Source organism: Pleurodeles waltl, chromosome 3_2 (genome assembly GCF_031143425.1).
Source record: "Pleurodeles waltl isolate 20211129_DDA chromosome 3_2, aPleWal1.hap1.20221129, whole genome shotgun sequence".
NCBI lineage: Eukaryota > Metazoa > Chordata > Amphibia > Caudata > Salamandridae > Pleurodeles > Pleurodeles waltl.
Window position 1 is genome coordinate 8741307 of NC_090441.1, and position 12080 is coordinate 8753386.

Below are 12080 nucleotides of genomic sequence, written 5' to 3' on the forward strand. Positions count from 1 at the left end.
GCATTTCACTGCCCAAGTGCACAATGGGTGCTACTGCACCCGCTGCACATCAGCATTGCCACCGGCTCTATTACGAGCCGGCAGCAATGTTGATGTGACTTTTCCACTGGGCCAGCACTGGCGGTATTCTGGCTCCCGCAGCCTTGGCGGTCTTTTGAAAAGACCGCGGAGGTTGTAATGAGGGCCTTTGTCTTCCGCCTGGCTGTTGATGGCGACCGCCAGCCTGTGTGGTGTTTCTGCCCTGGCGGATGGTGTGGTACATTGGCTGTCTAAGGGAATTATCACCGCCAAGGTCATAATTTGGTGGTAATTACTGCCACCCTGAGGGCCAGTGTCTGCTGAAATAAATCTCTTGCTGGTCCCTTGTCTGACTTGTGTTTGAGGTATACCCTTGCATACAAATGCTCCCGGATTACTGGCGAGCCACATTTTGTGAAAAAGCTATGATTTTGTATAATTTTCCTCAGATTTCACTGAAAAAATATATAATTTCATCAACCCCTACCATGAATAGAAGAGTTTCAGATACTTTGTTTGTACCAACCCCATACCATGAAAATGTATAGACTCGGCTATGCCGTTTAGACTTAAAAGTTTGGGTTTTTTTGGATTTACCTCTAACATTTGCTAACCACCCCATATGTTTATGTTGTGAAGTTAGAAGTGTGAACTTAGGTACATAGCAACAGAGTGTGGTGCAATGAGGAGATGTATCATCAGTTGGAAAAAGGGGTTTGTGAGATCAGACAGGGACTGGAAAAAAAAGAGTGGAAAGGGAATTCATAGGCGAGGGGCTATGGCGGTGAGGGGTGAGTCGGTGGAAGGTGAATAGAGATATCCTATGATGAGATGTTGCTTCAGGAACATGGCCCTTACTGAAGAACAGGATGGAAGGAGTCTGGGAACTTCAATTGAAATGGGGTGTCATTGTCCTGGGGCACAGCAAGAGAAATCCTGCAAATCTTGTTCTTTCATGTTTACTTGTCCTGGTTTCACAGCTGGCATGAGAGCGTTACAGAGGGGTATATCTTGGTAAGAACCCAAAAGTGTTTATATACTCTGGTCAAATTTTAGTGAAGAGAAATTAGTGTCCCCTCTTCTTAATGGTTGGCACGACATACCATATCATTATGGCTGTCTTCTGATAAATGCACATTGGGTTAGAGGCTGCTGGCTCCTTCTATCCTGAAGTGTTTCCTACAGGCCTCCACATTCACTTAATAATTCAAGTCTCCCAGATACATTGAGACGAATTGTACTTGGTAGCAAAATTGCTCGGTGTAAACCTGGATGCTTGGGCTCCAATCTGGGCTCCCTCACTTTACCACATTGGTTGATCGCCCGTGCGTAATCGGTGCCGGCACTCATATTTGGGGGCCAGGGTTTATTTTTTATCATGGGAAGTTGACCCAGAGCAAGACAGAGAAAGGCAGGACTGGGAGATTGGAGGAGGGAGAGAAATAGGGTGACCACCCGTCCGTAAATTTCACGGACTGTCCGTAATTTCGCCCTGCTGTCCGTTGTCCGTGATGAAAGCTTTAACGGACGGCATTTGTCCGTAATTTTAGCCTTTCACCTTAAGGGCAACGGAGGCAGGGCGAAATTAGGGGCAGAGGAGTTTCCCCAGCTGGGCTGGAAGGCAGGGGGTCTCCTGTGCTCTGAGGGAGGGAGGGGCAGACAGGTAAGAAAAGGCCTTCTTGCCAGGGGGTCTCCTTCCCTAAAGACATGCAAATGTGGGCAACTGGTAAATCTGCAAATACAAAGGGGCTTGAAAACCTGCATTGACTTTACTAAAAGGAGTCACTTGAAGTTTTCTGGTGGCAAACATATTTCTTTCAGAGAGGTATTGTAATGGTGTTCCAAGGTGAGCTGTGGAGTGGTTTTAATGTAGTGTTATACATTTTTTTAGCACTAGGTATAAACTGTATATTATTCAAATCTGTATTTGAGAAGCACTTTTTTTTATTTAACCAAAATGTATTTGCGCATTTTGTAGCAGCTTTTATTATGATGTAATTGTATTTTTTAGAGTTCTTTCAGGTACTTCGGTACCTCATAGTATTAACAAACATTGACAAAGCAGAAGGTCTCATCTACGAAAGAGTTACTGGCTTTGCTAATGTGTTTTAGCCATTAGCCATGTTATACACCAGAGTAGCTGCTGTTCAGCATGGCTTAAAGCTAGTGGCATAGTGGTGTGGAGTGGAGTAGAGTAGCATAGGAGCAGTGGCGTAGAGCCCAGTGGTGCAAAGTACAGTGCAGTGGGGTACAGTGCAGTTGTTTAGAGTGCGTTAGTGTAGAGTGCAGTGGTTTAGAGTGCAGTGGCATGGGACAGAGTAGAGTGGCATAGAGTGCAGTGGAGTAGAGTGGCATACGATAGATTGGCAGAGAGAGCAGTAGTGTAGAGTGGTGCAGTGGCATAGATTGCAGAGTAGACTCACATTGCAGGGAGTGCCGTGGTGTAGTGTAGAGTGGTGCAGAGTAGGGCAAAGTGCTGTAGAGTGGAGTGATGCAGAGTAGAGTGGCATAGAGTGCAGTGGCATAGAATGCAGTTGTACATAGTACATTGGTGTATAGTACGGTGGTGGAGAGTGCAACACTGCAGAGTAGAGTGTCAGTGCAGTGATGTAGAGTGGAATAGAGTGGCACAGAGCAGTGGCGTAGAGTACAGTGGTACAGAGTAGAGGGCAGTGGCGTACAGTGCAGTTGTTTAGAGTGCATTGGCGCAGACTGCAGTGGCATAGAGTGGCATGGGGTAGAGTTACATAGGGTGCAGTGGAGTAGAGTGGCATACAATAGAGTAGCAGAGAGTGCAGTAATGCAGAGTGGTGCAGTGTCAGAGTGCAGAGTAGACTCATGTGACATAGAGTGTAGTGGTGTAGAATGGTGCAGAGTGGAGTATTGTAGAGTGGTGTTGAGTATAGTGCCTAGAGTGCAGTGGCATAGAGTAGAGTGGTGTAGAGTGCAGAGTTGCAGAGTAGAGTGTCAGTGCAGTGGTGTAGAGTGGTACAGAGAACAGTGGCATAGAGTACAGTGGTGCAGAGTAAAGGGTAGTGCAGTTGTTTAGAGTGCACTGGTGTAGAGTGCAGTTGCACAGAGTGGCATTGGGCAGAGTAGAGTGGCATAGAATGCAGTGGAATAGAGTATATTGGTGCAAAATGCAGTAGTACAGAGCAGAGTGGTGTAGATTATAGTGGCGGCCAGAGCAGTGTTGCAGAGTGTCAGCTTGCAGTGGTGTAGAGTGCATTGAACTAGAGTGCAGTGGTCAGAGTGGTATAGAGTACAGTGGCGTAGAATAGATTGTTTCTGAGTAGAGTGCAGTTGCATAGAGTGGAGAGGTGTAGGGTAGAGTGCAGTGGCATAGAATGCAGTGGCACAGAGTGCAGTGGCATAAAGTAGATTATTTCACAGTAGAGTGAGGTGGCTTAGAGTGGAGAAGTGCAAGTTAGAGTGGAGTTGCATAAAGTGGCATAGAGTGTGATGGCATAGAGTAAAGTAGTGTAGAGTACCGTGGCATAGAGTGCAGAGGTGCAGAGTAGATTAGAATGATGTACAGTGTATTGATGTAGAGTGCAGGGGCATAGAGTTGAGTGTTCCAGAGTAAAGTGCAGTAGCATAGAGTGTATTAGCTTAGAGTGCAGTGGCGTACAGTGCAGCGTTGCAGAGTGGCAGAGAGTGGAGTTGTGCGGATTAGAATGGTGTTGCCTAGACTGGAGTGGGATGGCGTGCAGACGAGCAGAGCGCAGTGGTGTAGAGAGGCGTAAAGTGCAGTGGCTTAGAGTAGAGTAGTACAGAGTAGAGTAGAGAGGCATAGTGTGAAGTAGCATAGAGAGCAGTGGCATAATGTGGAGTGGTTCCGAATAGAGAAGAGTGCAGTGGCATGGAGTGGCGTAAAGTAGAGTGATACAGAGTAGGGTGCAGTGGTGTGGAGTGGTGCAGAGCAGAGTGGAGTGGAGCATGCATGGTGTGGGAACACACTGCCATTACAGACAACACATTTTTGATTGAAATGACCATTACATTTGCACAGATATACAGTTTTTCAAATCAAACTATATTGTGCACAGACGATGATGTGTGGAAATTGCATCACCTACTGCAATGATTTGTTTTAATCATGTAAAGGTATTTGTTTCCAGCACAGTTCAGAATTAACAAAAATGTGCTTGATTTGTACTTTCAATTCTGATATATTCTGAAGTCTATTTAAATGTTGTCATGTGATAGAAAAAACTCTTTCCTAACCCCAGTATCCAGCAAGATTGTTGCATAAATCCTCTCACTTTGAAGTCAGAGAAAGGAAAGTAAACACTAAGTTCCCATCTAAGACAGAGCCTGACATTTGACTTTGTTCTTTGAATTTACAGCAAATATGATAAGATAAGAACAAGATTTACAGGCCTGTTTACAGAAAGGGAGCACTCGGCAGGATACTGTAAATAAGGTTTTGGCAAGGGAAGGGACAAATTCAAGCTGCATAGCCTAAAGCAAATAAAGCCAGCAAATTGAAAGCAACAAATTGTGAGTTACAAACCACAAGGCCAATGGCAAGCAACGGGCAGAATGCATTCACAAGGAAGCACTATGAATTTACTTAAAGTGACAGCTGTGGGATAGTTTGTGGAGAAAGTCCAGTATTTTAGTCCATATCTTGCAGAGGTTTGGCTACATCAATCACCCAGGTAGTATGACAAGAAGACCTCGAGTGGTTTCCATGTTGCAGGATAGGTCTGTACACCCATTCCATCAGTTTGCCACCATTTCCTATGGTACAGAGCTTCTGGCACACCTCTTGTAGGGTTAGTGCTAGGTAGCAGACATGAAATAGGGCATTTCATGATTATTTAAGGTGGTTGTAAGTAAGGAGTTGACCGGGGTGAAGATGGTAGTCTGCCACAAGGGTTTGGAAATTTAGTAGCTCACTGTTCAGAAACAAAGTTCCCAATTTTAAGACACCTGCAACATGCCACTGATGAAGTTGCTCTGAGCACAGCCATCCTGTGCGAGTGGGAAGGCTTAGCAAAGGTACTGCAGGAGCATAGGGTTTCTTCGTGTCAGTGAGTTTACAGGTTCTGGCAAGGCAAGAGAAAGCCATGCATTATAACCCCGGATGGTGATCCATAGAATGGTCAGTAGGAAACGATGAGCAGTGAATTAAGCCTTCCTTAAAAGGCTTTATTGGTAAACCCCATCTCATGCAGGGAGGTGGGCAGAAAGCCAGTGAGCCACCCATTGGACATCTGCAGCTGAATAAAAGCATTCTAAGTCCAGAAGATCTAATCCACCCGCAGTCACAGTTAGCTTTAGAGTGGAAAGAGCTCCTGATGGTGCCGCAGCGACCAAATCAGATGTGTGGCCTGTCTGAAGAAGGAATGAAGGACGAGCAGGGGAAGGTTTGCAAAATAATACTATCATTGGGGTAGCACACCATCTTCGCTAGTGCCACATGGCCTCTACAGAAAGCAGAAGAGAAGACCAAAAAGCAAACTGGGCTTGGAGGGACCATTCGCTCTGCCGAGATTTTCATCCTGGAAATCAGTGTAAGAATGGTAGATATTAATCACTAGGTATCAAAAGGTAAGTGATTCCCAGTTCAATCTGAGATCTAATTGTGTATGAAGGCGAAAACAGTGCCATATGTTAAAGAAACACTAATTAAATTTGAAAAAAAATTAAAATTTTGTTTGTGCAATTTACATCCCAAATATTTTGAAGATTCTATGTGTACTTGACACTTAGGGATAACCCAGATCTCTAGTTTGGCTTTTGCTCAATTTCAAAACCATATAAAGACACGGACTAAGCGGGCAATTGCCTTGCACAACCTTGCAAGGGGTCTGGCCCCTGCTCACCCTTCACAAGCACTAACAGCGAACCATTGCACCAGAAGAGTTTGCCAAGGTGGATGGGTGTTGATTGTTCAGCCACTTGACAGTGCCCCTTCTGTTTCGCTCCTGTGTGCAGACAACTCCCCAGGTACCCAATACCTTCAAATAGTCTTGGTGGACCCATGTTGTCTGAGTTTAGGAATTGTCCCACCTTGTTCTTCTCTTCTTTATTTATCCAGTTGTTAGCAACAACCCTTTGAATTACTTGCCGTGGATCTCCCATTTGATCTCGATTTCATCCTACTCTTTTATTACCTTTGATTGGTAGTCCGGGCTCCCATTTCTGAGATAAATGTAGAGTCCCAAACATACACTCTAGTGCAGTGAGACTACAGACAAGTTATGGGTACATCACATCCTGTCATTAGGTGTGAGACTGTCACCCACACCATCTGCCCTGCCTCTTGAAAAAAAAATTGGTTGAAAGTCCATGGGCGGTTGGGGTAAGCCAGATGTTTTTGTTCAATTTGTTTAAACTAGCATAAGGTTAATTACCTTAATGTTTCCCAAACTGTTTGCCAGGGGTTTTGAAATGTTCAGAAACATAATCAAAATTTTGCTGTTACTTTCTCTTCAGGAAAGATCGGGTAGATTTGGGTAGGGGTGATGGCCTTGCCGTGAAGGGCATTAATTTACTACTGAACAAGGACGTAATGTGACACCTGAATGTAGCACACCAGGAGGCAATCACAAAAGGTCCATAGTGAATAAATAGTGCTATGTTAAAAAAGAGTAAATAAATGGACTGACAACATAATGAGGCATGGCCTCTCTTGCGTGTGTCTGTAAAATTGACGTTTGTTCTTGAATTTTTGTCCTGAATTTTGACCCTTTGTCCTGAATTTTTGTCCTGAATTTTGACCCTTTGTCCTGAATTTTTTACAGTCCTGTCCAGAATTTGCCTCAGTGCCAGGTGGTTACCCTAGAGAGAAACAGAAAAAAACAGTGACAGAGTGCGAAATCGGGATGAAAACGCATCTGCAGAAGTGGGATAAAGATACAAGAATTGCTGGATGCAGAAAGAAAGAGGAATGAGCCAATGAGGTGGAACAGAGACTATGCAGCCTTGGTATTGTCAAAAAATGCAGAGAACAAATAAAGTTCTAACTCGGGCTTTTAGCCGTATTTAAGCAACTGGACTGTCTGCCACTCCTAAGCTTCATACAAGAGAGCAATATTTAAGTTCGCACTTTTTAACGGAAAGTGCATAATTTGAGTATATAACTGAGAGATAAAAAAGAAAATACATTCTGGAACCATAGACAGAAAGTCCTAAAGCATGTCACCCGCCCGCCCTGTTTTATCCAAAGCGCTTCCTAGAATGGCCGTTCGGGATCACCTGTAAAATGCTCCCCTCTGGTCATAAATGGCAGACATCAGCTGGGTGCGCGAGCGCGGGCCCCGGTAAACCAATCGTAGCCGCACAATTTACAATCCAGCGGCATTCATTTGCATGCCAAAATTGGCTCGGGTATTCAAGTGTTGCAGCAAGACAAGTGTAACATTACACGGAACAAGTAACCATGGGGAAGGTTAATGCCGACAATAAGGCAATACAATGACATGAATCAGGTTCTCCCTCTTTTTGCCAAGCTTTTTATGCGCCCTCGGAAAAAAAGCAAGTGGGCTCGAGCGGGGAGAGGGTGGGGAGGCAGAACTTGGCACTGCTCGAGGTATAATACTATTGTGTTGTTTATTCAATTATTAAGATTTGAGCCGTGTGTGAAGTGGTTAGCTAATCTGGATTTGGAAAGCAGTCAATTGTTTATTTAACAAACAATTAGGTACTTTAGTATTCCAAGTGCCCAAGATAAGATTGATTTTTTACAGAGAGAAAACGAAGTCAGTAGGGGAAAAGGGAGAGAAGGGTGTGTGTGTGTGTGTGTGTGTTTTTGTATGTGTGTGTATGTGATTAAAAGAGAGAGGGAGTGTCTGTTTTAAAGAAAAAGAAGAGAAAGACTTTGTGTTAAGTCTGTAGAAGAGTGTTTAAAAGAGAGAGAGAGAATGCGTGTGTGTGTGTAAGAGAGAGCGGAAAGAAGAAAGCCTGTGTATGTCAGGGACGAGGCTACCACTGGTGCAGCAGGTACAGTGATAACGGGGTCCAGAGGTTTGACAGGCCTACTCCAATTATGGCAGACTATAATTGTCCAGCTGGAGCCCATTCTTCTGGCCTATAGAAAAACCCATGACATTCTCGTTATGTCCTGGGCAGGAGTGTCCGAGTCACAGAAAGTGTGTGAGAGAGATTGTTATATGCAATAAATAAAGGGGCTCATATTTACAAATTGGCACAATGGTACCATTGCATTAGTTTGTAAACCCTTGCACCACATTATAGCTGCGCCAGGCATAATGTATGCAAGGGAGAGGCGTTCCCTCCCAGAGGAGGCCCTTGCATCATTCTAACATCATTTTTTTAATGCCTGCTCAGTGCATTATGTTCTATAGCACTTGTAATAAGGTGTACCGAATATATCCAGGACATTTGTGATGAGGTAAATTAGGCCCCAAGAAGGTGTAGATTAATTTAGACGATCATGAACCATCAGGTTCTCCATAGCAAAAATGTTCCATATATTAGGGCCTGATATAAAGTTCGACACACGGGTTGCTCTGTCACATACATGACTGATATACCAACCGCCTTATTACAAGTGCCATGAAATCTAATGCACTTGTAATAAGGCAGGCAGAATAGCTGTCACATTTGTGACGGAGTAACACATCCACCAACCTTTAAGTCTGGTCCTTAGTCAACCGAAGGTTTATAGGCAGTAGAGCAGGGAAATTAAAGAACTGGGCTATGGAAAGTGTATCCGCCAAGAGCAGGTGTAATATCAGTTTAAATGCATGCCGTGAGTGGTCATAAGATTTAACATAGGTGATCAGCCATTGAGAAGAATTTTAGTTTTTTGTTGGGTTTTGGCTAGCTGTCTTTCTTAGTCTGGTAGCTGCCCAACCAAGGCCCAGTGAGATGTACATACTAACAAGCACAATACAATGCAGCCCACACAACTAAGTGGTTTTACCCTTCCCTTATTTGGTATGTTCTCTGCTACATGGATTTGTAACAACAATAGCAATGACAAGGAATTCAAATGCCCCTGTCTGACCTACCTGACACAAATATGCGTATTCTCGGCTTTTAAACACAAGCTAGGTTTTGCTCCTTTAATCCTCAGTTTTACTCAGATTGTACAGGCTCATGCACCACACATTGCAAATAATTCCCACAAGATGGACTCTGTTCATCAGCATAGAATGAGGAAGAACTGGGCCTTGTTTCTAACTGGAGAATCTTTAGTGAATACAGAAAAGCCAGCATTACAGGAGTAAAAACAGAGAGAGGATGTCTTGAATGCTTCAGTGTAGTGGGTAGAGAAAGGAGGGAATTAAAATACATATGTCCTCATTTGTATCTTCTTTAACGATATTCACAGTTGTAACGCTTTATTATACATAATTTCAAAAGTACAGATACATTTTCTTTTAGTGAAAAAAGTAGATAAGGACACTAGCTTTGTGGAGCGTCAAACTCATGTCTGCTTTTGGATGAAGTAATGTTGCCTGCGTAGGAATTGATAAAAGGAGAAAGCCCCAGTCTTAGGAGGAAAAGGTTTGTAGGCACCTCCTTTCAACTGGCCTCACAAATCTGAGCCACCATGTCAGAAACGTGATTATTATTTCATAACTCAAAACTCAGTTTCACACACAAGCATTGGACAAGGGAACCAATTCTCAACTCTTCTCCTGAGCAACACATCCACTCTTTCAACTGGCAACCAGTCAAAAAAACACAAATACCAGGCTATAAAGAGAGTGTAAATCTAAGCAGTCAGAATGTGCCTACACTTACAATTACATAAAGCTAGCCCTAAATCTTCTCCATTAGCTCCTGGAGAATTTTAGGATACAATTCTAAACCCTATGCATTATGCACAAAGCATGTTGGTTCAACTGTTCAGTCTTCCGTCATAATTTTCCCATCCACTATGTTCCAGCCAGGAACTCAGTGGTGCTGGAACAATTTTCAGAGTGGGGTTGCTGCCATCAATGTTACATCACCAAAATCACATGGTTTGTGAAAAATAAAAGCATTACAGAAAGGCCAGGTGTAGCAAATGTGCCACGTCCATTCAGAGGGAGTATAGAAGCGTTGTAGTATGTGCCCTTTGGTACATTGTGAAGCACATTGCCCCATATAGGAGTAAAGCATGAAACAGTAGGATACTGCCATGTACAGAAAGCACATTTACCATTGAAATGTCCTTTTGAAAAGGCCACCAAATTTACGATACTGCATGCATCTTTCTTGCTAAACGTATCTGGTGAACAAACAATAGCTTGTGGAAATGTGGTTTCTGTGCATATTTAGCTCACAAATAAAGTGTTGGTTAAAACTTTGTATTCATCACAATTCAGAATTTGAAAACAAATGGGCCAGATTTACAAAAACTGGTGCGACGCTGTTCCAAAAGTGGTAGCGCAGCACTGCATCAGTTCTGAAACGCACAGATGCGCTGTATTTACCAAAATACGGCACACCCCTGTGTTTCCCCTAGCACTGGTGCTAAATTTAGCTGCCAATGCCGGCATCCTTGCACCAAAGTGCAAGGGTGTCTGCGTTGAAGGGAATGTTCGTTTATGTGCAAGAAGTTGTCCCTTCATGCTCATAAACAATCTGCAATGGTGATTTGGCACTTCTGCGTGTGCTGCAGACTCCAGCACACATAGAAGTAGCAAATCGTCGTTATTTGAATGATTGTGTGCAGGAAGGGACACCTTCCTGCACATAAGCAATCATACAGGGCATTTTGCTCTTTCTATGTGTGCTGCAGAATGCAGCACACATGGAAAAGGCAAAAACGATGAGAAATAAAAGTATAACTCCTTGTAAATCTGCGGCAGAGTCAAAAGCAATGGGTGTTGCAGTGGAACACCCACAGCAACACCCATTGAATGCCCCTCTGCCGCGGAAAACGGCATCAGAGGGGCATATATTTACAAGGCGGCATTAAGCCACACAAAGTGGCTTAGCACTGCCTTGTAAATATGGTGCAGTGCCAATGCACCAGAAGTCACAAGAAGTGATGCTCCAGTTGCTCTAGGGGCTTGTAAATATGCCTCAATATACTTTATTTGTCCTTTACATATGGCGGATAAATTGTGACATATTTGTAAAGTACATTACAGTGTTTTAATTTTGGTGTATGTTAGAAAATATTTGACATACAGCAGCCTTCTTCTTTCACACTCGTTATACCCCAGGAGGATTGTCACTTTGTCGGAAAATTAACTCACTGTGAGGTAAGAGAAGGGGAAAGCAAGCACAAGTCTTCATGTTAAAAACAGAGTAAGATGCAACTTGTCAGAAGACAGTGCCTGGCATTTGATTTCTGTCTTTGAATGCAAAGCAAATGCTACAAGACAAAAACAAAATTAATAGACCTCTTTATTGTTCATTCTCCTTTTGAACTCCTGCAAGGTTATGCTGGGGGAACTGCAGCACCCCAGCACCCGAGTTCCAGCGTCCCTGTAAGAACCTGTTATGTCCTCATCTTATTTGGGTCAACATTGTTCCTTTAAGAAACCATAGTTCTGGAATGATCTGGGTGGTGATTAGTGCTACATACATTCTAAAAACCATAAATATAGGGTACATATGTGCCCTCTTCCACATTTCCTAAACATCTGCTCCTCACTTTCTATTGGCTTAAACACATTGAAGCAAGAATAAAGTCAAAGAATATCCACACCTCTTTCTCTTCAGTTCTTACTGCCTTTCTGATACTACCACACACCATCTCTTCCACCCTTTCAGGCAAATTGAGAAGTACATGCACTCTGTTCGGTCAGCCAGCATCCAACATGGCCCTCTTAGAAATCCACCATGCATGCACGCCCCTAAGAAGGGTCAAGTGCTTATTCTAAAAAAATAATACTCTGATTGCTTTGGGCCGCTGATGTCCTTTGAGGTTCAACAATCAATCATTCAATCAATTACCAGATTTGTAAAGTACATTAATCCACATAACAACTAAGCACTGAATCAAGTTAAGGAAATTGCTCAAAAAAGTTATCCTCTATGGTCATCATGACAGGGAGAACCTATTGTGCATACTTAAAGTGCTTTTTGAATGAAATTTCCCAAAGAACACACAATGACCTGAAGGATGTACTAGTACCCTTTTC